Below are 6,019 nucleotides of genomic sequence, written 5' to 3' on the forward strand. Positions count from 1 at the left end.
AGACAACCCGTTGCTTCAATAATCTCTCTGTTCTTTAGTTCTAGTACTGTCTTGGGGTAATTGAGCTCATTCTGGCATGGAGCGAACGCACTGTTAAAATCAATTGGGTGAATGAAAGAAACTAGGTCAACTGATTCGGATTTGGATATTGATATTAGGTTTATAGTAGGAGGGGGTTGATTTTAAAAGATAGGTAAATGGTTAGTCTTAACATTGGGAGTAGTAGGAGCAGGTATGGTGACTTTTCCTTGCTCAATAAGGTCTTGGATAACATGACGGAAGGTAATGCACCTATCTAGAACATGACTAGGCATTTGATGGAATTCACAAAATTGCCCATTATCCATGTTTGGGGGAAGAGGATTAGGCAAAGGCTTAGGTTGTAAAGGTGTCAGCAATCCCCTTTTCATCAATTTTTGATAAGCAACACTAAGGGACATTTCAAAATTGACAAATTATCTTCTAGGCTTAGCTTGTGAAGGCTGAGTAGCTTGAGGAGATAGTGCAAATGAGGTGTTGGCCACTTGTAAGGAATTGACATTAGGTTTGAAATGTTTGGATTCTGACTCAGACGGATTACCAAAAAGTCCCGAAGAGTAGGCATCCTCAACTTGATTTCCAGTCTTAAGGAGGGATTGAAAAGTGGAAAGGTACTGAGGTATCAAGTACTTGGCATAATTTGGAGTGAGATTCCTGAGGATAATCTTGACTTGTTCCTTCTCTTGAGGTCGGTCCCACAATTGAGCGGCTTTAGCTCTCCATCGAGCAATGAACTCAGTGAAAGTTTTCCTGGGTTTCTGTTTAGTAGTTCTAAGTCTCTTCTTGTGAGTTTAATATCCGTGTTGAATGAATACCGACCAATAAACTCTTTCATCAATTCATGCCATGTTCTTACCCGAGATGAGTCCAATGACATTAACCAGTGTAGGGCCGGGTTCTTTGAAAAAGTTGAGCCATCTGTTATTCACTCAGACCCTGAGATTGCATTATGCCGACATATACTTTCAAGTGAGTCTTAGGGCATCCAATACCGTCAAACTTCTCTATATCTGGCATTGTAAACTTCTCTGGCAGACGGACCGTAGGAAACAAGGTTATTGCCCTTAATTCAAGAGTAAGATCGTCGGGGTCTTTAATATTCTTTAAAGTAGTTTTAACCTGAGTTATTCGATGAGTTAACATAGGATCGACAGGTAATTGATCATCTTCTTGATTTTCGACAAGGTCAAACACATCCTGAGGTTCTATAACTTTATCTTTTCCCTTTTCAATTTTCAGGGATTCAATTTGTGTTTGAACTGAAGCAATAATCTGTGCTTGAAAAGATTCTAAAATCTGACGGAGCGCAGCTTCATCCATGGTACTCGTTTCTTTTTATGGCAAAGACTGATTACTTGGCAATGGTACTCTAGAAATACGACTTTTTTCACGGACCCAAAGTGGTACAGATGGAGGTTTAGAACGTTTGGGACCAATTACCACCTGATTGGAAGTAAACCAAGGTTAACCATTAACTCTAAAGGTTTGACTCTTAACCACATGATTAAAGTTTTGATATAGCCTAAGTCCGGTGGGAAACATTGAATCCAATTGCCCTATAAGTCTATAGTGACCAAGAAGGTGAAAAAGGTTAGTCACGGGTCTACCCCTGATTGGGATTGAACCTTTGATCAGACGAAAAATTTCGACCCTAGGATCGCATCTATTTGGTATAAAGTAATCTGGATCCTTAAAAGTGAAATCAATTAGTTCAACTGATTTGGTATTGATCAGTTTGATTCATTTGTCAATTGGGCCAACTAGTTTAATTGGTTCAAATTGATCGGTAAATTTTTCCAATTGGGTCAGGTCGATATAGTAGGTTTAGTTTGAACAGTCTGGATCAGTCCACCCACTTACCTGTTGGTTGGATTAAATAGAGAAACCTGGGAATACCCATAGTCAGTTCAGGTCGTGACCTATATGAAGGCTTCTAGACTCTAGGTTTATTACGTGTACTGCAATTTATCTGGCCACCCTTGCCCAAGTGCACCTATATACATTTCGATATGTGATTTTTTGGTTTGATATACTATATAGGTGTTAATGTAAAACTTCAACTCACTTCTCTGAAGTCAAAAATAGCTAGTTTAATCCCCAGATCAGAGGTGGCTAGCGATGCTTGAGCAAAGGCACTCTTAAATCACATCTTTTCTAGAATAGATGTAGTCTATCCTCTTAGTACCGTAGTACATCGGAACAGGATCTTGCTTAGGCACTGATTTTAACCAAGAAGTGCAACTGATGTACTTGGACCATCTTTGATATGCCTATGGGTATGAGTCAAGAGTTATAGCTTTCATAAATGGTTTGGCATCCCACAAGGGGACCGACCACGTACTAGTACTACGTTGGCAAACGGGACATGTGATTGTGTGGCTCACAATAGGTCAAAGGCTCAGGTTGCTCTAGCCTGGGTGCATCGATATACCTTTCAGAGTCACCTGATCAGACGGTACTGATGCCCCAGTTTGATATACCCTAAGGTACGTGACTGGAGTTGTGGTTTTCATGAATGACATCGCATCTTCGAAGAGACCGGGCCACGCACTAGTGCCACGTTAGCTATATTGGGACATGCAAGCGTGCAAAATAGTAAACGTGCTTGTGGTGAATGCAAAACAGGGTGGGGTGTGCCTAGGGCCTTTTTCAAATAAATGGGCCTGTGGGCCAGATCAGATCATCAATGGGCCATAATCATAACAAATGCAAATATCAAAAATCATAGCAGGCTAATCAGAAGAAATTAAAATCAATAAATCCAAGCCAATCAATTAATTAGAATTAAGCAATCAACATGTTAGACTCAATGGTTCAATCAATCAATATATCCAAGGGTGAATCAATCAGTTATCAAAAGGAAACCATGCACCCTAATGTAGCATGTGACCTATTCAAATGTGAATTTATTGAGTTAACTTACCTCGTAATATTCAACATCATCTAACATGAAAGAAAATATCACATGGAGCATCATTATATCATATCGAGAGAATATATGAGAACAAATAAATTGTATGAAACCAATAACTTTAAATGAGTCAACTTGACTTGTTACATCGAGAATTGAGGTATCATATCAAACCATTATGGTAAAAATCATTCAAATAAGTAGCATACAATTAGCTCCTCTCGTGAGGGAGGATGAGTTCACCTAAGTTGACTTACCAAAAAAAAATTCACCCTAACTTTTTTATTAAAAAAAAAAAAAACTAGAACAAAGACTTTATTTATTTATTATTATTATGGTTCAATCGAGGATCGCTTTGGATGACCCAAAATAAATCGAGATTTTAACAATTTTGAACTGAGGATAGAATGATAGATGTTGAGATAAGGAGCAATGATTTCTTTATTTATTTTAAAAAAACTAATTAATTTAATATATATATTTTTATTTAATTTTTTTTGACGAAATAATGTACCATAAAAATCATAAAACAAACCTAACCTACGGTTCATTACCTAGATTAACTGTGGAACAAAAGCTGATAATCTTATGAAATCGATTCACAGGTCTGGGCAAATCAGGAACCTTTCTCCAACTATATTTCACTTTGTCAATTTCACAAACCCAAACTGGGTATATCATGTGATTCTCCTAATTGAAAACATAGATCAAATTTCCTCATCCTACACATTTCAAGCAAGCAAATTTATCGTCCTCGTTACTATCCAACAAACTGTAAAGAAGATCTTGAAGGATAATTCTAATATCAGTAAAATCCATTGTTCGATCACCAATGCTCCACAAATTAAACGAAGGTCCACGAGGACTATTACATAGGCCAGCAAGAACAAGCTGATCCTTACAAGCGATTAGGAATGAGAAGAGAATCCCTGGGGGTCTAAAGGTCTAAACCTCACTTCAAACTTGGAAATTGAGATCGAATGAAACACAAATAAATCCCGAAAATGCAGAATTTGCCTCTAAACAATGCTGATGATAACCATTGAGACGAATTTCTCGATTTGATATCTATAGGAAGAGGTGGGCAAATAACTCATGAATCGATTCGAAGATCACAGATTTCGATTGCTAATTGATCCTTAATATCAACCAATCCACCAATGAATCTTACACCACCAACAATAATGAATCTCAATAAACCAAATTTGTCTTTGAAAAAATCTATGAGAGGATCAGATCTAGAGAAATTTAGCTGAGAGGTTTGTTGCCAAGATCGTTTAAGAACGTGAGAGAAGCTGAATTTTGGGTTGTTGAAGATATCATTATGGCCGTAAAGAAGGAAACATGATTTTTTTTTTAATGGCGGAAATGCGAGAAGAGAAAGAAGGATGAATGATGATGGAGTGCCATAGCCTGCAAGCAGTCGTGGATCTGGGGAAGGATTAGCTCTATTAGATCAGAACTTAGAGATCCCCAATCTGAATTCGAATTGGATTCTACCATTGATGACGATGAGGAGGATGAGAAGATGGAGAGAGAGAGAGAGAGAGAGAGAGAGAGAGAGAGAGAGAGAGAGACGTGTTTCTCTGCTGCCTCTTCTTTTTCATTGGAGAAGAAGATGGAAAAAGAAAAAACTCAAAACGCTGATAGCACACCACCTATTGTGTTAAAACATTAAGGTGCTGTTTGTTAAACTGAACAAATAAGTGCTGAATGATTATAATTGCTGAAACTGTATAAGCGTTGAATTTAAGTGCTGAAATTGTTGTCTGTTTACCTATCTGAATTGTGCTGAACTGATTCAAATTAAGCGCTGTAATCACATAAATCTATTTGTTACTTAATGCTGAAAATTGGTAAATTGACTATATTACCCTTTTCAACAGTTGTATGTTTAAGGGGAAATTATTAATAAAATCAAAAAATAAAAATTATTTATTAAAAAAAATACTAAATTTAATGAAATTCATTTTGGGAACCTAGCCGAACAAATTCTCTCTCCTCTACATCATTTAAAAAGTAAATTTTAAAATTTTTTAATTCAAATTAAAAAATAATATTAATTCAAATTAAAGAGAGAGAATATTAAATATAAATATTTCGTTAAATATTTAATATTCCAAAAAAATAAAAAAGGAAAGAGGAAATTTCTCTCTCCTCTTTTATTTTTTTGAAATATTTAATATTTAATATTTAATATTTAATATTTAATATTATTTAAATGTGTGGAGGAGAGAGAAAATTTCGATCCTTTAAGGGCTAAAATTTTCCCTCTCTTAATTTGAATTAATATTATTTAATTTGAATTAATATTATTTTTTTAATTTGAATTAATATTATATTTTAATTTGAATTAATATAATTTAATTTGAATTAATATTATTTAAATACGTAGATGAGAGAGAAAATAGGAGAGAGATAATATTGGTGTGGATTGCCTTATTAATTTGTGGGGTGCTTATATCACTATCCATAAGACATAAGAGGTAATATCATTTCAAGTATAAGGGCATACTTGTCCATGTTGAAAAAGACCGGTGCTTACGGCTTCAGCAAAAAAATTAAGTGATCCAACTTCACTTAATGCTTTTCACTTATTTTTCAGCAATAAGTGTTGAAAATGTGGAGTAAACAAACGTGCTGATTGCTAAAGCTGAATTGCATTCAACATTAAGTGCTGAAATCAGCGTTAAACAAACACCCCCTAAGGGTTTGGAAGTTGAAAACCAAATTGTACTTTGGGCACACCACCCCTAAAAGCAATTAAAAACGTGGGTTGCTGCTATCAGAACCCCCAAAAAACCACTTCTTTTTTTACTATTTTATTTTTTTTCTTTCTTTTTAGTTACTTGCTATCACACGCCCAACATAATAAAGTAAAAAAAAAAAAAAACTACCATCAAAGGAAAATTTGACACTCTTAAAGAAATCTATCAAAAGACAGATCGACACCTAATAAATAAAAAGAAAACCTAAATAAAAAAATGAAAATTTTGAAAAGAAAAAGTAACACTGCCTAAAGGGCAAATCGTCACACCTAAAAAAAATAAAAATCAAAGATTCAATCAT

At 35.2% G+C, this 6,019-nt stretch overlaps 1 pseudogene; it reads right to left on the reverse strand.

Annotated features, from left to right (window-relative positions):
• Positions 1-3,490: 3,490 nt before the first annotated feature.
• LOC147388946 (F-box/kelch-repeat protein At3g24760 pseudogene) lies at positions 3,491-4,453 on the reverse strand (annotated as a pseudogene).
• Between the last annotated feature and the right edge of the window lie 1,566 nt (positions 4,454-6,019).

The sequence above is a fragment of the Akebia trifoliata genome, chromosome 12, assembly GCF_017979445.1.
Source record: "Akebia trifoliata isolate Shusen 1 chromosome 12, ASM1797944v1, whole genome shotgun sequence".
NCBI lineage: Eukaryota > Viridiplantae > Streptophyta > Magnoliopsida > Ranunculales > Lardizabalaceae > Akebia > Akebia trifoliata.